Genomic DNA, 27,185 nt, shown 5'->3' on the forward strand with positions numbered 1-27,185 from the left:
GCCTGACATCATTACCCCTGTGACTTACGGCTGAGCTGCCCTGACTGAACACTTTTATTCCCTTCTGTGGTTAGTGCAGCGGACAGAGCCATTCACATTTTGTTAGTGTGCTTATGGCTTTAACGTAAGTATAAGGCCCCCTTTCATTCACTTGCCTTCCTCCATCTTTATCGCCAGAGTGAACTCTTCAGTCTGACCATGGGGGGGTTAGCTGTTTTAGTGTTAGTCTTCGCCTCATATGGCAGGCATTTTAGTCGTTTGGTTGTGCTCAGTAAGAGGTAAACATTTCCCTTGTGGGTTGATAATCAGCTCAAGTTTATTATTTAGTATTCATATGTTCACATGTACATGAGCAGTGTAAATCTTTATATCTTTACACTTTCATAATACTAACTCAGTTGCTATTAATGCATTCAGTGTATTCAGTATAACTGAATGCCTTTTGTGCCGCTTGCTCACTACATCCTTGAGCATTGGGAGCAGTAGAACACCGACAGTAGCCTTTACTGGTTTCTGAGCTTCAACTTTCTGCCTATTAATGCATAATCACACGGTACTTTCGAGAAATAGTTCTGTTCTGTTCGTTTTCTTTTAATCACAATTATATTTTTATATACCAGAAAATGTTGTGAAAAGACTGATGATTAAAGTCCCACAAAATTATTTACATTAATAATATTCTTTCACAAGCACTGCTTATTTCCAGTGGTTATTTGTAAATAACTATTGAACCAAAACTGTAATAGACTCAATGCCCATCACTGCTATCAGGACAAACAGCACAACTCTCTAACGGAGCATGATAATTTAAATGAGTTGGTAAACACGGCAAGTTGCACCAAATCAGTGGCCAGCAGCATGTGCCAAGTAAATGCCTGATGTTCAATAATTATGTCCACTACCCGTAGGGCTGCTGGCTGAATCTCTGATCTACAGATGCCTCAGAGGACCAAGTGACTGCAGCTTAACTCGTTTCTCCTGCCATGACACCGAAGTGGAGTGAAGGTAAATCTCTCTTTAATTTACAGGCCAACCTGGAGTACAAACCTTAAGTCACATTTTACAGCGTGATGAAACGTGATTGCAGAAGTGAGAAAGACATACACTAGTTGTTAAACTGTGAGTGGTGTGTAGTATTTTAATCTAAGCTCATAAAACAGAATAATGGCTATGTTTGAATCCAAAAGTAAGCTGTCATAGCATGGCAATGCCATCCAAAACCAACCCCTGCCCTCCTTCCACCGATTCAGCATTTTTAAAACACGCTACTTAATTCCTCCATTTACGGCCAACGTAATTAAAATTTCGGGCCCTGCGACCTGGGATCATTCTGTAGGATAATGAATGCGCTGAGGGCATGAGTGGAGTAGACTCCTGCATGCCCTGTGTAAGCTTGCAGCTCCAAACACTGTCAAGGTTAGCCAGACACCAGCAGGGAGAATATGGAAAGAGAATTTAAAACAATGAACTACATCTTGTACCTCATAAACCCTTGGTGCACATTAGAGTGATTTTTATAAGGAGACAGATAAAGCTGACTGTACAGAATTTAACCGAAATACAGATCAAAATAGAATTATATAGGAATGTGTATGGAAGTTTAAGCCATTTTTGAAATTTACATAAATTGTCATCATAATAAAAGAAATGGTTCATTTTAATCCTTCAAAGGTTTATCAAAACAAATGTTTTTTTAATAGAACTAATTCTAAAATTTAAATGCAATGATATAAATAATTCTAATATTTCTCATATTATGATCTCGCCCATTGTATGCTGTATGCAGAACAACCAGTATTTTTTTTAAATGTAGCATTCTTTATATTGGTTCCTCAGTAGAGTATAAGTGTCTGTGATTTAAAATTAAATATAGATTTGCATTCACTGAACAAATCCTGGGACAAAAAATGGTATGCATCAGAAAATGTTTAGCTTTAAATAAAATTCAAAGTCATATTCAATTGAAAAAGACACTGTTCTTGGTTCACATTTATGTTTCTCCACTACAAGTTTTCTTTAAAAAAAAATCTTTTAATAACCCCCCTTTAGTCCATTGATCTAATGTGATCTAAGTGATTTAGCAGCAAAACTTGAAGTTGCTCTATCATGAATGTTTTACTAATTGCCCAAGCATCATTGCAAATAAACAGAATTGGTAAATCTTCTCTGTTTTAACCCCTGTAGTTTTATGAAGAATTCATCAAATGCTTCGCAACCAAACAGTGTACCAAAACAGAAATACTTATTCCATTCTTTGTGGAAAAAGACAATCTTTTCTCTCCAGTTTTCTGAGACCTCTCTCTGTATTTCAAATCATACTGACCTAAAAAAAAAGGTTGATCAAAGACTGCTGGAACATCTCAGCCTGCAGCAAGCAATAAATTGGACCATTCTGTGTTTTTCCACTGACAAATTATTCTCCTGAGCCCTAACATTCTTACTAGCATCTCAATTAGCTGGAGACAGATGCATCCAGTATTCGAAAATGTAATGTTTAATATATTTATTTTTTCTCAATATTTTAACACCACTGTTCATAGGTAGGAGAAAAATACTTAATTTTGGGAAAATAATAACTATTTGCCATTGAATCTGCTCGAGACGGTGCTCTCGGTTGAAATCCCTGCAGGCTGTTCCACTGTGCTGAAGTGGCTTGCAGCTTCTTTTCTTTTATGTGGCTGTTAAAAGACAATATTTCTCCTTTTTCAGAAAGGATAGACACAATTCCCCTAGCTTTAACCGGAAAACATAATAAGAAGAAAGTTTGCCATAAAGAGAAAAGTAACAAACCTAACAGGCTGTGACAAGCCACATATTAACTCTCGTTTGTTTCCCCAGGATAAGACATTTTTAGAGTTAATTTGTGCTCATATTTTTGTGCATAATTTAATGTACATATTTGACATGATAATACTGAGGATATAAGTAAGCAATAAAAACACCATTATTATTATCATCAGTAAATGTAATTTAACTCACAGCAACATCAAGACTAATTTTCTTTTTTAAAGATTTTATATAATCTGTGTATATTAATATATGCACATATGTATTTATTAAATAATATAACATTTATTATATAATTTTATGTAAATTATTATATATTCTAATTATCAGTAATTTTGAGTATACACAATGCTTTTAATTAGTTGACTTTAAATATTTAGGGTATTAGGGTTTTACTCTTCTACTGTATAAGACAGTAATGCATTTTGATTTAATGCTGTTTGATTAGAGCAGATTGCTATGACTACTCAAGCACACCTGACTGTCAGTATCAGTTTTTGTTGTCTGAGTGGTAAAAACCCCATAGTCCCCGACATGCATGAATAATGGGCAGGAAGAATAATCCCATAAAGATGTACATGACATTGTAAGAAATAAGCATCAACCTTTCCCATCCATCACCACACCAATGACCCAAGGTTTCCAAATGACAGACTGATATGCTTAAATTCTTGTTGTTTTGGAAGAGGGCATGTCGTATTAACCCTTAGAAATGGAGTTGTCCCAGTGCGCTTGAAGCCAGATTCTTAACACTGACTGATCAGAGTGCTTTTCAAGCATCATTTATCACAGACGGCTCCCCAGCAGTGTGTATGACACAGGGTTGTAACCAATCTTAATTTGGTTAAAAACAATCATTGACAACCTATTAGAATTGTGCAGCTGGGAAAAGCTAGTAATGGCCAACTGATTTGCTGTAATTATCCCAACAAATATAAAAAGGTAAAAAAAAAAAAAAAGGAAAATTACAGCTGGATTTACTAGAGAAGTCAAGTGCTTCATCATAGATTTTTTCCTTAAAAAAAAAAAACAATCTCTTTCTTCAAAAATACAAACAGTTTGATGTATTATTGCTAAATTATATAATATAATATGTTGTGTTAAAGTATTATAGCTTATTTTCATTTTTTTTGTTTCATACATTGTTTCATTTTATTAAATGATTGATTTTACTGCCTTTATCACTTTTGGGAAAAGATCATTTTAATGGCTTATTTAATAATAATTAGCACACGTTGATATGCATATTAAGTATAAGAATAAGCAAGTGTAAACATTTCATTAATCATATGTAGTGATTAGTCTCATTTGTATTCATCTTTCCCTTTTTCTTACTCTGCAATAAAAATGTAGCATTAGGCAAAAGTCAGTAAATTTAAATAGTGGAAGTCATTGATTATGTACATAATAAAGATGTCTGCTGGAGAAAACTGCAGTACAAACAAGCCATTTACTAGCCTGCTGCAACAGAATAATCCTCCTGTCTCTGAGGTTAAGTGGAATGCCAATATAGTATTGACAAAATGTCACATTCTTGCCAGAAGCCCTTATTCAGACACGACTCTATGCCTCTTTATTAGGATACCGACAAGGCAAGTGCAGCCAGACTCACTCAGGGTCAAACCATTCAGCATAGTGACAGGCTTAACTCCACTATAATATCTCGAAAAGCACAAATATAGCATATGTTTGACTAAAATTCACATCTCTAGCATTTATGGGCGGTTTTTATGTATGGGAATCAAGTCACGAATTGTTTGAGAGTGTATCAACACCAGTCTGTCCATGCCCTGAGAATGACCCCTGCATTCAGAGCATCTATTGCAAGAATGCCATTCTTTTATTGTTCCTTTGTTCATCGTGGCTCAAAACGGACGAGCTGCAACTCTCTGAGGTAGCTGCACAATTGCAGAGTGCTCTATTTCTCTTCACTGAGTGTCTCACTGGCCTTAGCAATATGCACAACCGTTAGATTTAACTGTGTGTACGGCCATGAGTGGGAATTGTCAGGACTATAACGCTTTTATGGCTTCACATTTGCTCAGTGGATCTGGGACTACCACTGCGCATAATTAACTACCAATGAAGTGCTCCCCAGAGTCAATCTGTCTGCTTTATTAACAAAGTAATGCAGTTATGCTTTAATTGGCCCTTTTATTGTTAGGCAAATTAGATGAAATGATAGACCACATGGTTATGGAAAAGAGACCATTAATGGTTGCCATGTCCATTAGAATATGTTATCAAGGATATAATATTGTGTGTTTCTTTATATGTTGTGTTTGTTTCAGCTGCTAAGCATTGTTGGTCCTCGATGCAGCGTGTTTGAATATCGTTGTTGGAACTATTCCGGGGTTTTTTTTAGCACCGTGTCCATTCATGCATTCGGAACCCTTTATAAAATACAGTCCAGACTGATGATTTTAGTAGACTGGATGTATGTGTGTTTTTTTTTCTCGCAGTCTGTCATACCAAGGCAATAAAAATGACACTTTCCTTCTCCCCTTTGTCACTGCTGCTTATGGCAATTTAAAAGTATGTCATTTTATAATGGATTGCACCAGTTAAATACTTCTTCAAGGTCTTTCATAAAGTAATTGAACTGAAAGGCAAACATATTATATCTTGCAAAAACTTTACGCAAGCAAAGTTAAAAAATAAACGACATTTGTTCTATTTGAAGGTTTTACCTGAGGCAGAACCACTTCTTTCACCTATTAAATAATGTCTGTATTATTATTAGACTGTCAGGGCTTTTGCAACAAATTGTACATTTCCATATTTACTGTCATTTTTATAGGTACTGTTTTGTATCTTATTCTTAGTAAATTATGATTATTTATTATCACCTATAGTTATTCTCAGAGGAAAACCACATTTTTTAACATTTGGTGTGTTAAGGACGTCAACAAACATCTCTTGTAAGCATGTTTGTGAAATATTCTCTTGGATTACTTTTTCTTATCATCAAATTAACATTGCCCAAGTGGGTATATTTTCAACAACAGAGAAAACCCAAGCGCAATCAGCAGTTGGAAAAGTTCAAAGTATTATTAAGGTCATTAGCATAAAGTTTGCTTTGATGGACTTTTATTATTCAATATATGGATGGTAAAAGTTAAAAATGAAGGAGGAGTAAGAAAATTTTTTTTTTTCAAATCAGACTCCAAAGCATAGCTTAAAGTAGACAACCACAGGCTTGAACCGGGGCTGAAGGACATCAAACGCATTGCCTATGTCTTGAAGGGATTCTAGAGGCTCTTTCTTTCCTCTGATTTTATACTTTGCTGGTGTAAGGCTTCAGAGCTGAGGGAGCAGCTGAGAATTACCTGCATACTGGCTTTTAGCACAAAGTCTCCTCTGTTTTAGGATGCATCATTAGTGTTGTGCTAGAGATGGATGGTGACTTTCTGCGCCAGTTGCCTGCTGCCACAGAATGAGAGCAGGGGGCATGCTCTCATCCTGTCCCCAGCCTGCATGCTGACATTACCCTGGTTCTTATTTAACAGCCAGGAGGCCATGACCTGAAGTGGTAAAATTACAAAAGGGCAAAAAGGGAAAAAAAAAATAGCTTGGCAACAGAACCCAAGTCCCATTCTCCCCAAAGAAATTAAGGGTGGTGATGTTTCAGCGGTGGCTCAGTTATCCTCTGTGAACAGCTAAACGTTATGGATACATATGGCTCTGTCCTCCATCCTGATTCTGCATACTCGTCTGCCTTTGTCAGGACATGGAGGCCATGGTTGGAGGTGTCCAATTTTGCCACATGGCCCTTGTGCTTGACACTTCAGGAGTGAAAAATAGAAGTTGTGTTTAAAAGAAGGTTACAGTTAAAGACAATGCAAGGTATACCGACTTCTAAATCATTGTCAGGGAAACTAATGATAAGATATCATACGACAAGTGGATACCATGAAAGATAGAGTGCACTTTCATAAACCTTAATCAACCGCTGTCTGTTCTCTTCCTACATTCATCTTGATTTTGCATAGACATTCACATCTTCTGGCTGATGCTGAATGGATACATCAGCTTGTCACGGAAAGTGTCACACAAAGCCTTATTTAAATTGTAAGTGGAGAGGCTCTTTGTTGTGCTTTTGGTGATGAATGGAAAGAAATAATCATGACAAAGAACACCAAGGCTGCCCCATCCTTCTAGACTGAGGTATCCAGCATTCCCTGGGCACAGCTGACTACAGAAGGAATATAATGCCACATCTCTTGCGGAAATTTAGATTAAAGGCATGTATTAGTCTCAGACCTAGGACTCTTGTGTGTATATAATTTGTCTTTGCAATGGATGATTAATAATCAGCAAATGTGCACAGAAATGCTCAAGCAAAAATTGGTTTTACATTGAGAAATAAAACCTTAATCTCCTCTTAGTGCAATAAGTCAAGCGACGGCTCATTAATTCACGAAAATAAAATCACTCTGTAGATGTTATCCGTTATACCTGCTGAAGTAATTATATAAACACACCGAGTTGGAATAACAAACACTGCAAGCCAGGGTGCCAAAGAAGCAATGATAGTACTAGATGTTTAAGTAGTTTCCTCAAGAACAAACATCCCATGGCTCTCCGATTTATATTTGGGACAAAGAAAAACTAAAACAAAACAACAAAATAATTATATAGCGCATAATTATTCATTTTTCCAGATGACCTAAAGCACTGAACCACAATGTATAATTATCTGTAGACATGCTTTTGTCCTCCCCCCCAAAAAAAAACAAAAAAAAAAAACTGTTTTAGCTTTACCTTATCTTCCCTGCACATAATACACACATATGCACATAGTACTACTACTCATTATCCACATTGCTAGGGAGACAAAAACAACCTTCATATAGCTGCAGGTGATGTGGACACAGGATGTTCAGGAATCTCAAGGACATATCAGCTCTGCCAGATTAAACAACAGTCATTCTCTTGTTGAATGCCCTCGCTTCCAAAACTGGTAAGACAGAGCAAAAAAACGAGTCCCCTTGTGGCGCTGCTGCCTGCCTGAGAAAGGAAAATGGAAGACGACTTTAGCCAGAAGGAGACACAGGAGGGTGAAATAATCTTTAATCTTTGTCCCTTCCAGGCAGAGGCAACACCTGTTATCCTTGTCGGTGTTATAAAAGGGCGGCACACAGCTTTGTTTTAGGGTCGGTAATTATTGCACTAATTATTCACATAGGTGCTGGGTGATTATGGGTGCCCGTTCAGGTGAACAGGCATCCTGTTTGGTGCCAGATGAGTTGCTTGTCTCTCCGTTTTCTCCCTTGCAGATATTCGACCTCTTGTACTGTTTGCAGCCTGCACTTGGGGAGAGAAACAACAAGCAAAAACTTTTAATTGCTGCTGGAAAGCAGCATTTAAAGACCTAGGCTTTGGCCATCTGTTACCTGTTTAGACAGGCTGGTGTTGTTTTTATCCTCATGTTTTATAGAGGAGAGGATGTGTTGATTTTGTGTAAACACAAAAGAGCAATGTGATCGCTTCCATTTTTTGTTTTATTTTTTGCCTCAACTGCTGCCCCCCTGTTAATAGGCTCAGTTTTAGTATTTGTATTGCAGTATTTGTTGATTGGGATTTATAAGAAAACCAAATTTTTTTCTCGAACATCATATTAATATTTTATTTTTCAAGACTGTATATTAAATATGGCCTGGAGGGTAGATTTGGGAACCTTTCAATCATATTCATCTATTGTTAGACTAGATTTGCTTTATGAAACCAATGACTTGAATTTTTATTTTTTTTTATTTTTATATACTTTGTTGGGAAAAGTGGGATAAGGTCTATTGATACTTTATTTGATCTTTATTGTCCTAGTATTCTAACTAACTATGAAAGCGTATCTCCAGGAAATCAAACTACTATCTAACTACTTTTATATTTTTTAAATCACACTTTTGTAGTTTGTGTGCATACAAAGTTCTTTCTCTGAGAAAACATAACTATTAAGAACACTTAATGTTTTAAAATCTTTATGTAAATTTTCGAGTAAAAAAATATTTATAAAAATTGCCAGTTACCTGTAACATTTGCCAAACCAGCCAAATCTAATTGCCACATTTGAGGAACATTGGATCAAAGGCTAAATGTGAATGAATGTAACACATTTATCTCTTTAAGACTGTTTGTTGTAAATTGCTTCGTTTGATGGTGTTAATGTCTTCCCTCCTTCTTCACTAAGATTGCCCGACTTATAAATATGAATAGCCGCTCCGCTTAGTTGGCGCTCAAATCCCTTGTGGTCAGTTTTGTGTCGAACCTCAGTGCATGATGAAGCATTCAATCCAGCTGGTGTAAATGGCAGTGACACTACAAAGCTAAACAATAGAGACAGACAGGAGCTCATTATAACAGTGCTGTTAATGATGAACAGCAGGTCATTCTGTATAGCTTACACAAACTACTGCTCTAAAGTGGACATGAAGTGGATTGGTTAAATCAAGTAGTCTTTTCTGGTTATCAACATTTTGTTTGATTTTATAAACTAAAATCAAGTATATTCACACATATGCATATGTATGCTAAGAAAATGAGAAAAGGATAATACAAGCCCAAACTATAATGTACAATACAATGTATCGAAGGATAAATAATGCTTAATAATAATTTTATATATGTATAGTAATATGTTTCACAACCAGTTATAATCTCTATTTATATTGGTTAATGTTTATTAAATAGGATAGTCACACATATATGAGCAAACAGAGCTTTCATTGTAACTATGAAAACAAAACATTTCTTTGCTATCATTGGCAAAAATGGGATTGTAGTGTGATCACTGAGGAGAAATTATTATGGGTTAACCTCCACTGTTGAACCCAGTGCATGTGTTAAAACTTTAGAGACTTGTATCTAAAAACTGGATATAATTGACTTCTTCAGAATATGTAAAAGGATCTACTGGCATGTCCATTAGAACATCTATTTCATGTGGGTGTGGAGTTAAGACAAATTTTAAAGGCTGCCATAAATTATAAATTGGTTCATACAGTATATCATTCAGTGGGCTGGGTTATCCCAGGTTAGTCATTCTAATTTTAAAAATTCACACCTCAGTAATAACATAGAGAATTGGCTTTAAATAAAAAGTTATGATTTATAAAAAAATGTACCAACTGGTTTATTGATTGATTAATTGACTGATTTTTTGATCGATTGATTTATTTAAAATGTGGGTCTGTCCCACTGCATTGGGTCTACAAAGAAAAATCTTTGTCATTCCTCTCATCACATTTTTGGAAGGAAATATAGCATTGGAATTGTATAAAATTGAATGTCATACAAGATGATAAGTAGGAGAGTACAAATACTACAAATACAGATTATAGACTATACCATAAATTAAACAATTAAGTTAACAGTCTAAACTCCTGACTAAACAATGCCTGCTTAAGGTATTGTGATATTTAGTGTTGATTTAAATTTTGCTATTTTAGCAAGTTATTATTTTAAATAGTGTATAAGTGGTATAAGAGTGAAAGTTGGTGATAGGTGAACACGTTTGTCAATTCTCTTGGCTGCCACATTCGTAACAAGATATCAAAGAGAGCTTAGCCCCAAATACCTAAATCACTGAGGAATCAGAGCTGTCCATAGATGTATGTCTCTTGCCATCCCTTCAAGAGTAGAAATATATCCCACTCCTCTAGTGTTTTAGTATTTTTTTTTTTTTACTTTCTTTTCTCTTATTCTTTTCAGCCTCAAATCCACAGTGGTATTAAGAGTAAAAAATTGCTTGCTATGAATTTAAACCCACAGCCAGTCTCGAGAAAAGCGAAGTCCAATGACAAACATAATTCTTCAAGGAAGTTCGGAAAGGCGCACGCAGGGAAATGGAAGATAGCCGCAGGGTTTCTTGGAAAGGTCAAGATTTGTCTGTCTGGAATGCCCAGCTCAAACATAAATGCTCTGTAATACCAGTTGTGCTGATTGCTTTACTCTCTAGACAATGTCAATTTTGTGGAAGGAGTCACAGATTAAGTTGCTGGCATGTCAAGGGCCCTTGTAAGTGTGCTGTCTTGTCAGAGAAACCGGTCCTAAAGCCCATGCCTATTACTGCACAGACCCACAGGACAGATGTTGAAAGCTTAGGGGGGCAATGGAGAATAATAGCACATTAAATTCCTAATGTCTCCTCCATGCTGCATTCGTGCAAAAAAGAATTCTCTGGTGAGCTAAACACCTTGTTTTTTTTTACCACTCACCCCTCCTTCCACCATCACCCACATATCCATTCTTTCTGATTTTTCTTCCGCCATCCATGCTTAGTTCCTCTATCTCTTTTGCTCTCTAAATCCCCTTCTGCCTCTTGAAATCCTACCCCCGAGCTAAACACCACACACAACATTTATCACCAGCTTGACCTGCTCAGATGAGCGAGAGGATAGAACGGGCTAATGAACTCATTAAAATTTGTGTGAATCTGTGTGTGTTGTGTGTATGCACATAACATACACACAACATGTGTATGCATGCAGTGTGTATATTCACCAGTGTGTGTGTGTGTGTGTGTGTGTGTGTGTGTGTGTGTGTGTGTGTGTGTGTGTGTGTGTGTGTGTGTGTGTGTGTGTGTGTGTGTGTGTGTGTTTGTGTTTTTAATGCATAATGTTTATGTACAGATGGGAAGAAGGGACAGTTTTGCTCAGGATTCATTGGCAGGAAAAATGGGAGTGTGATACAAGACCATTAGCCCCTCCTCAAAGTTCAGATTGTATGCATCAATCATGTGGGGTATGATAGCTGTTTAGAGAAGTGATATATATGCAGAATGTTGTATGCCTTTGCAAACTGTAAACCTGACAGTGATAAACATATTCACCATGAACTCAAGGAGGCTAAGATTTATCTATCATGTTAATACCAATGTGGCGTATATAAACACTTTAGCTTTGAAGATGAACTTGACTCACTGGAGTGACGGGTATATTTTAAGCTAATTGGTATCATTGACAGGGTTTTTATTTTGGCACAGGATGCACTTTGAATGCTCATTTTTGCTTAAACTATGTTTCCATATTCATATGAACTGCTTGACACACAAAATTCCCATTTAATCGATTAGCCATTTAATTCAATAAAGATAGAGTATGATTAGTGCAATTTCTCGATATTTTAGTGTAAGTCTGTCTCAAATGCGCACACACACACACACACACACACACACACATGCCCCACCCCCACTTTAGAGGGCCCACACCTCACCTTACCTGAGGCAGGAAGTACACTGATGAACAGAGACTGGGGGTAAATCAGACTTTGGTGCTTAATTAATCTTCTGTCCAGTTTTGATGAATGACTCTCAAGTCGTCTGCTATGGTGTGTTGTCTTTCTATTCCCGGGGTCTTGTGTGGACAGAGGCTGTGTGAAAGTCGAAACGGGGACAAAAAACGTAGGGCACGCATTTCCTCTGTCTTTGTTCGGGAAGTTTCTGTGTAGAGTACTAGTCAACGGAGCAGCTGCTCGCATCCCCATCCAATGTTACACTCCTCTGTCTCTCTCAGCTCAGGGTGTGTTTGTCAGATTTGACAAAAATGATTTGTTGCTGATAAAAAAATAGTGCCTCAGGGTGTAAACGCATTAGTGTGAGTAATTTAATGCTGATATTTCTGACGATAGGTGCTTAAGCGATCTTAAACATACCAACTCTAGGTACACATTTGAGATTCATCTGAGTTGATTTTCTGTATAGCAAGGTCATGGTAATAGATTATTCTTAATACATATTTACTTGATTGTCACAAGATAAAAACTGTGGATGTTCGTGCTTATGCTTATCAATTCTTTGATCAATTTGTAATTTTTAAAATTTTTGTTTTAATTATTTTTCTAACTTTAGCTGAATACATTTTTTTTTTTAGCAAACATATGAGAATTATAAATAACATTATAGTTTTCACATTTGCTTTTATTTGAAATGTCTCTTGAGAGTAACTATCCATAATCAGATGCAAACAAAAACAATTATACAATTTGAGCATAAACACTTGCATGCATTATTTATCAACCTATATTACAGTTCTATGCAAAAAAACTATTGACAATATGTGCATTTGAATGAGGATGAGAATATCTGTGGTAGTGACAGTTTGGGATAATAAGCTAAACCCACCTCTTAAATCTTTAATGGACCCCCACAAATCCTCTAGTTTAACAGGCAGACCCTCAGGGAGCTTCTGTATGGCATTATGGTGCAATGCAGTAGCAACAATCTCCTTTGATTCAGTTCTTTGATCCGTTCATTTTGATGCTAATTTCTGACACATTTTCAGCATATAGTTCAGCATTTCTGTATGTGAACATTCTCCTTGATGCCATGTGATGGGTTTTACATCTGGCATCCTACAAGTGTGGTCTGAGTTAAGTTAATTTAAAGCAAACTTGCACGCATTTCTTCCCACGTTTAGTCTGCAGAATATCAAAGCATTATGAGCAGCATAAAAAAAAAGCATAAATGCCTCATCTTATATAGCTGAAATGGGCCATTTGCAAATGGTCATAAATGAACAGGAGAGTAAGTAATATCCTGTCTTAGAGTAGTTAGCACGTGCAAAACTAACGAGCTAGTGAATGGAGCAAGTGGTGGCAGATGGGCTGGAGGCGTGGAGCTGATTGGAGGGGCCGGATGATGAAATTCAGAGGCCTCACCCAGCCCATGGACTTGATTAAGCTAATCTCATCTCTATCAAAGCATTGCAGGGCTTGTGGGAATGTTATTATTCACAGTGTCCGGGTAATTACAGGCAGGCAGGCACTCAGGCTAGTGCACCAGTCAGGCCCTCAGGCTTCCAGTCCTTTAGGATATTCGAAGACTAATATTTGGGTCTTTGAAAAAGCCAGTTAATTGAGGAGAATACAATAATGTCTATTAAGTAACACAACGTAAAGATACATGGAAAAAAATAATATTTTTCCTAGATCATGTTAAATTTCTTTAAGGAAGCGTTTGCAATGTTTTATATTTAGGGAGTATTAATTAATCAGGCAATGTCAGTTAAAAAAAATTCTTTTGTTCCCTAGTAAAAAGTTTATATTCCCACTCACATTTACAGGTGCTGGGTTCTTTCCACTCACCTAGTGATTTTTTTTTCTCCCTTAGTTAGTCGTTGCTGCTTCTTATGTTTATATTTTCACAGAGCACAGTGTTTGTATACATTACATTCAATCCCTGATAATTTGCGGTTCGGAACTCGGGCTCGGAAAATCTGCGGGTTTTCATTTGGAACTAACAGCAAGTTGCGGATTATCTTAAAGTTTGCGGGAATCCACAGCGGGACTGAATGTTCAGGAACATCAGAAATAACACATTCTCTGCTGTGCAATACAAAAGAAACCTTCATCTTTATCTTCATCGAATTGCACAGCACACAGTACAATACACTGTACTGTACCATTTACTTTCATCACTATCCAATAGCATAGTGAGTACCGATATTTAATTTTTGTAATTAATTACAGTGCAGAGTACTGTTAATTTATTATTTGTATAGCTAATTAAATGAGTTTGATACATTATTTATTTATTTTTGAGTGTGAATTTGGTCAAATACTTTACAATATTACATTTATCAAGTGACATGATGTGAAATTTGCGGATTTACGTGTATATATATATATATATATATAATGTGTGTGTGTGTGTGTGTGTGTGTATGTGTATGTGTATGTGTGTATATATTTATGTTCATGCAAATTAATTTTAATGGCAGAAATTTGGAGTGTGAATTTTTATGAAACATATAAAAGAGGAAAAATGTTTAACTTCAACACAACACACATCTATACTTAGATATAATAAACTCATTAAACTAATTTAAATGACTAAACATTTGTTTTACTCATGCAAGTCTGAAATCAAGCACCAAAATCCTCCATGATGCACACATCCGGCAATTTAAACCGTCCGTGTAGAAACATAGCAAAAGTTCTGTTTAGTTATCCTGATGATTAACATAATTTAAAACACCACATATACATTTAAAACATTTACAAAAATAATTTGTCTTCATGCTTTGTTGAGTAGGGTTTTACTAATAATAAACATACATTTGCATAAAGCATCGTTATTTGTCCCATGTTGATTAGAGTATTAAAAAAATAAAGGTTATATATTTGAGCTGTCAATAGATTAAAATGTTTAATCCTGATTAATCACGTGATTCTCATGAGTTTATTCATGATAAATCACAAATTATTCACATTTTTATCTGTTCTAAATGTACCCTAAATGAATACTTTTCCAGTTTTTAATACTCTAATGCAATTCACATCTCAATGCATAGGCAACAATACGACACATTAAAGATACATAAAGCAGCTATTGATGCAACGCGATCCGATTCCCCCCTATTACATTGCAGTGCTATCCGATTTCGATTTGATTCAACACAGCGCGCTTCAATGCAATACAATGCAAAGGAAAGCAATCTTCATATAAAAAATATTGGTCACATATTATTGTTTACCTTTTAAATACTAAAAGTATAATGCTTCTACTGATAATTATATAAAATAAGTTTATGCTGATGGAAACGTGAAAAAAAATTATGCACCACAAATGCCAACTCATATATCTGATGCACACCTTTTTAAATCAATACATCATTATGTGGCTTCACCGATGCGGATCAGTAAATCTTACCATTCCTAATATATATATATATATATATATATATATATATATATATATATATATATATATATATATATATATAAATACAGATAAAAAAATAGACACTAGTCTTGTCTACTCTCTAGTACTAGTCAACTGTTCAACTTCTATCAATCTTCCATTTGTTGTCAAATTAATGACACGCACCTCTCTATCTCTCTCTCTCTCTCTCTCTCTCTCTCTCTCTCTCTCTCTCTCTCTCTCCCTCTCTCTCCCTTATTTTATTTCTTTCTTTGTTTCTTCTAACTCTTACTCTCCCTTTCTAACACACCTATACACTATACACTGTGATGGATTCAATTAAGATTAAGTGCACTTGTCCTCATCAATTCACTTTGACAGTGTTGTCTACATGTGTGAAAAGCTTAATAGGAAGACATTGAGAGGTTTAGAGATTACTTTTATAAGATAATGTATAAAACAAATATATTAAAACCGTCTGAACAGAAAAGATTGTGTGTGGGCAGAGCCCAAAGATTTATTGTGCTGAAATCTCGCAGGTCCTTATACAGATAATTAATTTACTAAGAAAACATGCATATTCATCTTTTACATTCTATTTATGACATTTTTTAGGACAAATTATTCCTTTGAATACAACGGGGAAAATATTGTGTTAATTAATTTAAAAAATTGTAAATAAATAAAATGTATGTGTTGCAGTTTTAGTTTAAGCTTTATGATGCTACAGCAACTAACCATCTGCATGCATGTGTAAAAATTCTTTAGAGGCAACACACTGTATGATTATATAAACCTCTGGGTGCTTGTGTTTCATTTGTTTTCTTAGTGTTATTTGCTCTTCTTGCAAATAGCTAACGCAGCAAACAAGACGCTCTTTTATTGGCTGTTTTGAAACAACATCCATATCCTGAGGGTGGTAATCAGTTAATAAGTGAGATACATGAAATTACAGTGTTATACAGTGTCATATATTTATATTCATGTAATGTGAAGGTTTTAAAACATGTACAATTTAATACATTTAAGTCAATATTTATCAGCTAATTTTTTTATTCTGCATTATTTTTCTATGATTATTACACTTTATTTAGCATTCATTGAGATCTGAGTTTTATTCTCTAGCTTTCTGAGATAAATGTGAGTTTCACGTCTCCTGATGAGAACACACAGCGCTGGTTTCCTCCAGTGTCGGTGCATCCTGTGTGGGACTGGGATATGAAGCTTTCTCCCGGAGTAAAGAGAGAGGATATGAGTGATAGCAGTACATAATTAGATCCTGGGGTGTGAGGATGTCTCTTGCTGGTGGCCAGTGATGTTTCTGGCTTTGTGGATCCACTCTAGGCTGTGTGGTCTTTGAGCTCAGCTAGCCTGCAGACTTGGGGATGTTTTCCAGCTTCACAATAGTCTCTAGAGAGCAGCATCCAGTCATTAACAACCGACCATGAAGTTAAGATCCTAGCAGATAAGTTGGATGTATTCATATCTGGGAGTTAATACAGCTGGCTATTTCTTTTTATTGTCTGTTTTGGAGTGCCAGAATAAAGTAAAGTCAAAATACACTAGAAGATGAAGGAACATTAAAGTTATGTTTTGGTGAATTTTTTTCTTCAGATGTGTCAGACATCAGCTCAAAGAAACCCCTTAGACAAAAAACTACTTGTAAATCCATTGAAAGGCTCATAAAAATTTAACCCTGTATCCCAACTTTCTGGATTTGTTTGCCTCCCACGGGGATGTTTGCACAGAACGGGAAATGAACAAAACATGCTGGAGAGAAAACAAAATGTGTACCTGTGTCTTGATTGTTTGGCAATGTTCTTTTCATTCGATTATGTGCTGAATGGCTTTCTAGGTTTGGTAATTACACTGCAGCAGGTTTTTGTCCCTTTCTTGTGATATTACTTTTGGAAATTGCTTGGGTTGAGTTTAACTGTCATCTTATGGATTTACTTTGAATACAGATAATTACATATGATTTATCAACGTGCATTTTATCTTTGCAGTTGTTTTTAATCCTTTTTGGTGGCTAAAGCTACTTTATTAACTGTTATTTATTTGTTTTCTTTGTCAGTAATGTCATAAGAACCCACTTCCACATTCATAAAATCTGTGGTCAAAACTATTTTCTTACACATCCTTACCTTCACCCTCCATGAGAGGGGACTTAAGTGATGCTCTCCTTAGTGTGCATCTTAAGTAAATCAAATACGTCTGTTAAACCTGGTTATTAAAACAGTGTCCTCTTATCCCCCCTTTTCTCTATCAAAGCATAATAATTCTGATTTACACAGTTTAAAAACCTCAGCCATATTCCGCTACCTTTCCAAGGAGATGGAGTAATTAAATTGGTACTTTTTACAAGTCGTACTCAATAAATCTGAATAAATTAACAAGGCATTACTAAGACTGCTACATTAAATTTGCATAGTGTGTTTAATGAATATGCAACCGCAAGTGAAAAGGTCTGCTACTGTGAACCCTCTAAATTAGCATAACTACTTCCAGCGTGTTTCTTAAATAATGCTCTCATTTGCACATCACTGAGTTGGCTAATTCTAACTTCAGTCAGGGTAGCCTTATAATTAAGACTCTTGCTTTAATTTTTAATGAAGTTTATGTTATATCAATCCTGACAGTAATGAGGGGGACATGGAAACAAAAAGGCTGCTAATAATTAAATTCACAAACCAGTTCTAGGGATAATAATTCCTGAGGAGGAATTACATGACTAATTATTAATTAAATATTCATACTGTTGCATGGGCTTGCTCACTTAACTGCTTGTCTTGTTTCTCAGGACTGCTGAGATGCAAAATGCCTTCTTTATCGCCACCACCTTGACTGGGTCTTGGTATCTTTTTTTTTTTTTTTTTTTTTGCATGATTAATCATGGCGACACCCAAAATGAAATGCTTTTTCCCTGACCTCATTTACTGAGCTGTGTTATCAGAGTTGGTTTAGCTCCTGTTGAGATTCATTAAGAAGGTTTAAATACATGCACACAGTAATCTTTAAATGCCTCATATAGGTTTCTGCTGTGTATTAGTTAATAGTGATGTCATGCTCTAATTGAAATTAGCAGTATATTTTTTCTAATTTCCTCAAAATGCTTTACTGATTTTATTAACACCTATATATTTAGAGCTCTATAAATAGGTAATGACCTACAGTAAAAATAAAAAAGGAATTTCTTGAATTCAAATGTGTACATAGGTTTCACATGAGTGAATTGAGTTTCATTAACAGTTTATTTATTTTTTATTTCTTACCCAAGCTCAGGAGCGAGTCTTGATCGCTCACAAGAGGCATCACTGCATATGAATTAATGAGGTTAAGTTATTATTGTAGTTATTTCTTTCTGTCACTAATAGCATCCTTGCAAGATTTTATAAAATAATTGGATCACAATAATACATTATTACACTCAGTCTAAAAAAGTCTAATTACTAATTAGCCACTTGTACAAATTTTAGTATATGCTGTAAAATCAGAAATGATTATTTAAAGTGAAACAAAAACTAAGTATTTTTATGTAGGCTAAATTTAGCTTTTTCCTATTTCTGTTTAAAATTACATACCACTGCTTAAACTTTTTTTTTTTTTTTGATCTTTCTGATCATTACGAACCTTGAGAGGCTCAGTCTTTGGTCCCAGTTGAGCTTTAAAGACAAAGTGAAGCTTTTACAATTAAACTGGAGTGTGTCTAATTAGGCTTGGCCTATCAAACATGTCTGTGTCAGCCAAAGCATTAGTGCCAGTCTCAGCACATACTAGTACACAGTAATGGTGCTTAGCTAATTGCTACATGGAGGAATCCCCCTCCTTTTTTAATTCTATTTTTTAGTTCTCAATGCTTCTATGCTTTCTTTGATCACATGGTAAAACATTGATTTTATTAACATTTATGTGTTCTACACATTATCATGTCTATAGTAACCTTACACAGGGATCAGTAATATGGCATTGATATAATTTGAGTGTTCAGTGCAAAAAAAGTAGAGTAAGTGCTTTGTAACAAGTAAAGCAGTTCCCTTCATTTTTCCATCATGGGGAAAATCTAATTTTTTTTTCCAATATCATAAACTGCATTTGTTTTCAAGAAAGAGAAAAAAGAGGCAGGTGAAGAATATGTTTATAGCCTCTATAAAGTAAGTAATGGAAAGAAAATAAGAGTCAAATATTAGTATAAAAAAAAGAGAAAAAAGTTGTTTCATGGATGTTGCTCAAAAATAAACATCGTTATAATTAAATAAAACTCACAATGTATTACAGTAGACTGTACACAGTGCAATGTGTAACGTGTGTAAGCTGCCTCACATTTAACTGGTCCTGGTTATTGAAATGCAATAGCAAATCTTTGTTTATTCCCTTTTTTTTTTTGATTAACATTTATGTATATCTGGCTCAGGTTTTTTTTTTTTCCGGATTATTGTGTAATATATATTATAAAGAATGATTTCATCTATTCAATCTTTTGATGGCTGAAATGATGCAGCCCACAGATCGCTTTTCAGCTGAAAATACCTTTAGTTGAGGCAGTGTGATATGTATTTAGATACTGACACACAATTGTAATTTAATATTGTCATATTAACACTGAAGTTTTTGCCAGTGTTATTTAGCAAGTTGCTTCTGTTCTTACAGGAAACTCTATGCTCTATTTTTATGATCTTTAATAAAGGAACAACATAAAAAGTTAATCGTTGTGAGCTCTATAACCATGACATTGTGTTTTTGCACATATTAGACATGCCTTGTAAGTTCATTAGAACAAGGTACCTATAAATAACACCTTTAGACACTATAACTAGACGTTAACCAAATGTTTGTTGGCCTCGATCTGTACCAGCTGTAACAAACTATAAAAATGAGACCATATGTCCCACAGAGCTTTCTGAGAGCATGCCGTTCCAAGCTGTTATGAGCTATTTTTCCTGCTACCTTTTCCTATTTATTATTAGCATTACACTGCTATAATATCTTTTTTTTTAATTTTCAATAAGAATATAATTCACCATAAATTTTCTTATATTCACTTCAGACAAATAAAGATGTGGCTTTTATTGTGCCTTAATCTGTGGTCTTCTCAGTAGAAGTGCATTAAATTGCATCCATAACTATAAAAAATATTTAGATATAAACTGCAGCGTGCACGTTTAGCTTATAATATTACCCATTTAAGTTTAAAATTTAGGACTATTCTGTCTGCTGTGTAATGTGTACCAGTTAGTCATGCAGTTCACCTCTTGTCTTAGCACGTTTTTCACAATGCTGGTTTCTTTTCAGCATCATTACATTACTAATAGGTCAGTCAGTAATTCATAATGTTAATCTGAATCCACAGTGATCTGTGCTCACACATGGATTAGTGAGCTGCCACTCATCAGGCTCCACAGCGCCTAAGACACCGTAATGAAGCAAAGCCCTTGTGACTCAATTTAACAGTGCCAGATTTCTTCCCATGAAGTAATCACTTCAGTAACTGGTTAATTTCCACTGCCAAAAAAAAAGGGGGCTCTGTTTTTGTAATCACTGTTCATTTTGTTAATAACCAGTTTAATTGGCTTAATTTGACTTAATTTGCAAAAAAGTTAAAAGCATAGTTAAACACTAAAGTCTGAGCACTTCGGACTTTAGTTGTGATAGTCTTATTTCCGCTGACACTATTTAAATATCGATACCTTTCGAAGAGCCTTCATTGCATTCATGTGTTAAAAAAATCTGCTTGTTTATTTGTTCATCATTTATTTTGAATGGTAAGTGCAGGAATAAGTGGTAGTAACTGAGAGAGTGCAGGAATACCCACTGATTATAATTCCAGTTCGTCACAGGGCACATACCTACACATGCATTCACACATTATAACACACATCACACACATCACATCACAACCTTGTGCTCCAGAATATATGATTACATGCACATCATCAACTTGTGCTGTTAATATCATGAACAGCAGCTACGCTAATTCCTCTCCACTGCTTCTCTTTCTCTCCCCATCCCGAGGCATCCTGAGGTTTGGCCAGCTCCAGTCACGTCCCACCTCGTGAAGATTATGGACCTATGGATGATCATGGAGAAGTAGATGCCGAGTGTTTAAAGGCCCTGGCATGGAGAAGCTGATGCTGTGTCTATAATGATCACAAATTGTTCTGTATTGTTAAAAGATTTATGACCAAACTCTTAATGTCACCCATATGAGGATGGGTTCCCCTTTGAGTCTGGTTCCTCTCAAGGTTTCTTCCTCATATCATCTAAGGGAGTTTTTCCTTGCCACTGTCGCCACGGCTGCTCATCAGGGACAAACGCACACCATTCACCTTCACTGTTGTTTTCTGTAAAGCTGCTTTGAGACAATGTCTGTTGTGAAAAGCGCTATACAAATAAACTTGACTTGACTTGACTTGACTTGACATTTATACTTACCTAGACGCAGTTTAATGTAGCCAGTCTTTCTTCTGGTATGTTTGTAATAGTTAATGAATATTCTTATTCTTTTTTTTTTTTATTTTAATATCAAAATTGTAATCAGTTTTGTCATGCAATACTTGTAGAGTTTCTTCATTACTCTGCTCTCTCTTTCATAAATATGGTGTTCTGACAAACTCTCTCCTGCTCTCTCCTACTTTCCATGACTTTTCTGTTGCTAAGGTAACAGGTTTTTGAAAGTCAATTATTTGGGCTCATAATGGTTTTTGTCCAGACAGGGGAATTGGACATTTCCCTAACTATTGGAGTCAGGCTCTTAAAGGCGCAGCGGGCCACAAGTCAGACAGAGACGCGGGTATTTTCTACTATCCAGTGGCACTTGACATTTTGTCAGATCTGCACGCTCTGGTTTTCTGCTTATAACCCCAGGAGAATGCTCTGCTGTTGCACGGCCGCGTTGACATCTCTGAGGATATTGTAGTGCAAATGGTATTAAATTCTACTACGTGTAAATTTAGAACTTTATTAGAAGCAGATTAGTCACCAGATCCAAAAGGTGTGCTTCTGTTCTCAGATGAAAGATTACAATCTTAGAATGTAATGTCCTTCTCAGGTATTATTGGGCTGGAGGTTGAATTGTTTGTTTCATATAAATAAATATGGTCTGTTTTCCCAGTTCATTTTAAAAGACAGGGAACAATTCAAATAGTGAAACAATTAATGTATACAGTATATGGTAGGTTTACTGACTTACATAAAGCTACAGTGTTTGTATGAATTAATTTAGTATTCATTGCTAACTAGTTCTTTGACTTGTGCACCTATTTTCTTTTAAGCACTGTTGGTATTTTTGTGATGCATTTCATGGATTGGGTTTTAAATTGGAATATAAAATGGCAAATAGAATTCTGACGTTAATTTCCAATCATTGAGCCAAAGAGATTTGCACCCTCTCATGACTGTTACACTAGGCAATTTAGACACTCGTAGCCGACCATTTCATTACGTGTGTAGCAATTAGACGAATAGACCGTACATCATGATTATATTTAAAGGGGGGAGTAAATCCACTGAACCATAACCTGTGATTGTATCAGACATAAACCGTAAATAGAAGATGTTTTGACCTTTAAGAATGCCTATTCAAATTGTGGTTGTTCAGTGCCATTTTCATATGTTCTTGTTATTAGTGCTGCGGCACACAGCATTAAATAGTCTCGCCATAGTACTAATGGGTTGAAGAAGACGCTTAATATTTTTCAGTACATTAGGTGATATCCGGCTTTTGTGCTTGCTTACACACAGATTTTTTTGTAATTGAAAAGGTATTGTGTTGGAGTGTATGAGACATTTTTATCTCTGGACACACTAAGGTATAGTATATTTTGCTACCATTCAATGACTGTGTATTTCAAACAAAGGTCAACAGAAATATGGCTGTGTGATTTGTGGCTTGTTTTTGGACTGCTGCCGATCCTCTCTTTAAGGAGAATTTAACAAGGGGAAGGATCTTTTTGTATAGACAACTCTGTGGGGGTTCTCTAATGTAATTAATTACACATGCACTAAGTGGTTGACCTGATCAATTTGTTTAATTGTGTTCAGGTTGGAGAAATGCATAAGGTGTTAATTAAATGTATGATTATGCATATGTGCGCTGCATCATCCAGTGATCACAAGAAAAAAAATACTTTATAAGTTGAGATTGATGTTTTATTTTTTACATTCTCGCACAACATTTACACAACACTATGAACACTTCTTCTCTTACTACTCTAGATGATGATGTCCAGCAGTAGCCAGTAATAGAGTGCACTTCATGAAGAATTTTCTCCCAAAAATAAATAAGATGACTTTGCCTTTATAAGTAATGTATGCATTTAGTGACACTCTTTCAGGCAATAAGAGGCATAAAAGACCACTAGAATGATTGAATACAAAGAAGATACCTTTAGTATTAGGCATTCACTACTTGTATTCTTTAACATGCCCGGCTTTGTACAGCTAAGTCAAGAGTAAGTGAGTTTCCACATGCAAAGGTTATTAAAGTGAACAATTCCAAAACAAACAAGGTCCAATATATACATATGTTGGTAAGCCAGTATGACACCCTGGTTTTTGATTAGTTCTGGCTTAATAAGCCCTTTCTGCTTTTCTCAGAGCACACCTCGTTACTGGCTCGTGTTCGCTTGTCTCCTTATTAAACAAATGAATTAGTGCTTGCAAAAGTGTCATGGATATTACCTTGCAGCAGGAGGCATACAGAGCCGGTCAACTCACGAGGATCAGAGGAAAGCCTTGTCATGCTTAGTTGACTGTTTGTATGGCCTTATTAACGGCTTCATGATTTACTGGAAGGCCCTTAATTTCACTCTACTGTGGAAATGTGGTTAATTCAGAGCGATGTAAATCAAAGCCAATTAAAGTATTTGAATGTCTGTGACAGGCTCTAATAGCTTAAAGTGATACTCACTCATAAACATAGACAGCGGTAGACAAGGAAATAAGTGGATATTCCCAGGTTAGTGCTGTATCTATTACACAATTTTCACTTTGTCGTAATATGCAAAGCCTCCATTATCATAACTCTAGTTGTGCACTGGCTTTGACACTTTATCTTTTAAAATATATGATTATTATGAAAATAGAAGGCTAAAGATAAAAAGCCATTGAAAATGCATGTATGACCTGCTTGGTCTTGCAGACAAAACTGTTTAAAACATTGTTTTAGCAAAAATCATGTCTAAAAGGTATTTTAACAAACATAGTAGTAAAACAGTCAGTTTACCTAAACATGATTTTCTCATGTTATACATGTCTGCTGTGACTACCTACATGCCAGACGTAATGGACCTTAATCAGCTAAATTTGTAATCAGAAACCAGATGTCAAGTATTTATGGCGCTTCCACTGCTGTGGAATTGGCCTGGAATCCAGACTTTAAAATAGTAACCAGACTATAAAATGCATTTCTTACTTTTGAGCTACACACAAATAGACACGCATGTCATTAAGCGTATTTATTTTACCCTGTAAAAGGCTTTTTGTGTTTGCTAAATGCAAAATATAGTAAAACAAGACTGAAATAACAAGGACATTTCAGTTATGCCCCTAATCCCTGTTTCTCTCTGCAAGTACCAAGTAGTGTTGTTTATCTATGGAGTAAACACCAAATTAGGTGTTGGTGTGTGACATGGGGCTGTGATCTTTAGCAAGGATGAGTGGTGTCCTGGGAGAATAGGTTGTTCCCACATGCAGGAGATGAAAGTCTGGTCCCAGTTGGCTAAGTGCCTCCTCCTCATTAATAAGATCTCAGTGAAACTCAAAAGCCTTAAAGATCCACTGCGTCATTGCCACTCCTATTCAAATTAAAAGGGTTCATCATCATTTGAGCTATACTATTTACTACAGTGCCTAAAATGAGAGGGTGTGATATTAAAAGAGAATCCATATTTTGGTGTTTTAGTGTGTTAATGTGGCAAATTGGCAAATGTTTCCTTGACATTGACTTAAGGAATAATGGCCCTGGCACAAACTGGAGATGTTCGGCCATTAGAAGACTCCTAGACACTCTTAACACAGACCAATGTGTAATGAAGTGTAAATTTGCTGTTTGTTGTAGAGAAAAGAATTGAGAGAGAGAGAGAGAGAGAGAGAGAGAGAGAGAGAGAGAGAGTGTCTGTGTGTGTGTTAAAGGCACACTGACTAGCTACTATAGTCTCAGTATGCTGTTCATTATTCCACCTATTTTACACTACATTTATTATCCATTTCAAAGTCTTCTTTCATAATTTTATTCCCTATGAAATCAGAGTAGAATAAAAGTACTCTGATTCATAAAATGTTCACATAATTTCCTCTTTTTTTTTTTACATTTTGTTTCATTTTTTTCAAAAGAAAAAGAATATTTTCTGCTGAAGATGTCTCATTGGATGGGTTTTAATCAGCTCCCATAATTATTCACTAGCTCTTCTCTGAACAAGGATTTAAATGTATTTCAGTCTGTTAGACCTGGAATGTCATCTGATGAGCTTTGTGATATCTTTGAAAACATCAGTTCTGCCAGTATCTATGATCATCACTTTGTACTGCATGCTGTAAAGCTGCCTTTCGTGCTACCAGTTTTGAAGTTTCTCTTATTATGCCAGTTCTTCACAGCGAGAGATGCTAGTTTATAGTGAACTGCTATAAGTAAGCAGACTGAGCAAGGATTGCTCTTTTTCAGGAGGTGATCAGTGTCATCCATCACTAAACCTAAGGAGAGCACCATGACTGCAATGAATTATGCAGGGGGCAGGGCTGGGAAGTCCCCTTGTTTCTGGTCACACTTGATAGCCCAAACCCTGAATCCAGGTGAAGTGCTCATCAGTCCTGCTGTTTCTCTCCATATGGATTCACTGAACAGGGAAGATTTGAGATGCCCCCAACCCATGTAAGCAGCATCTTTAAGCAACACATTACACATGCACAGACGTACATGCAATCACAGTTATCGATTTACACATGGCACATGCTCATGGACAGGTGTCGTTGTGTCTAACAATGATGCCCAGCTGTGTCACAATGTGTATTTACTCTATTGAGGGGTGCCAGATGTGTTTGCCTGTCACATGCTGTCTTTCTCATTTAGTTTGACACTTGTTACAATGATGTAAAATTTAAATGAAAAAAGTGAAGACTTATTTAGAAAGACTACTAATGTCCACAGCATGACATGCGTTATGGAACTTTCCATGGTACTGAATTCCCTCCTGTTTGAATTTCTATGCAATACATGATATTTCGTAGTGCATTATGCATATGTAAACAAGATTTGTCCCAGTGCATATGTGGAAACTAGGATGATTCTGTAGGTGTTATTTGATTTATTAATAGTTTATTTAACAGTCTTTGGTGTTGCAATGTGCAAGACATTTTTCCCAATGCACCACATGGTTGCTGCCCCCATCTGATGGCCAAACTAAGGAACTGCTGCTTACAGAACATAACACAATACCACTGTTTGTTTTGTTTTTAAACTATTGTTTGCCCATTGGTGACTTTTTGTTTTTGGCTCTACGTCTTGCAGTCAAGCTGCAAAAATATATTTGCCTATACTATAAATGAATTTAATGTTACTACTACCTATTTAGCATTTTATAAATACTGCAAAATACTGAATGTTTCTATACAAACGGCAAACTTAAATTTCTCTGGTTGATATTTTTCCTGTTCAGTACCTTTGCTCCTGTTTCTGGACAAAAAAAAAAAAAAAATATGACAAATGAGTCTTGACCTGACTTTTTGCAAACCCCCTCTTGATGCCCCTCTGTCCACCCCATGCTCA

At 35.8% G+C, this 27,185-nt stretch overlaps 1 long non-coding RNA gene across 1 annotated transcript; it reads left to right on the forward strand.

Annotated features, from left to right (window-relative positions):
* LOC310728476 lies at positions 1 to 26,218 on the forward strand. Its single transcript, XR_014534263.1, has 3 exons — positions 1 to 124; positions 909 to 1,005; positions 26,085 to 26,218. It is a non-coding gene; the product is annotated as an uncharacterized lncRNA (long non-coding RNA).
* The last annotated feature ends 967 nt before the right edge of the window (positions 26,219 to 27,185 follow it).

This window comes from Silurus aristotelis (assembly GCF_946808225.1).
Source record: "Silurus aristotelis genome assembly, chromosome: 7".
NCBI classification, from domain to species: Eukaryota; Metazoa; Chordata; class Actinopteri; order Siluriformes; family Siluridae; genus Silurus; species Silurus aristotelis.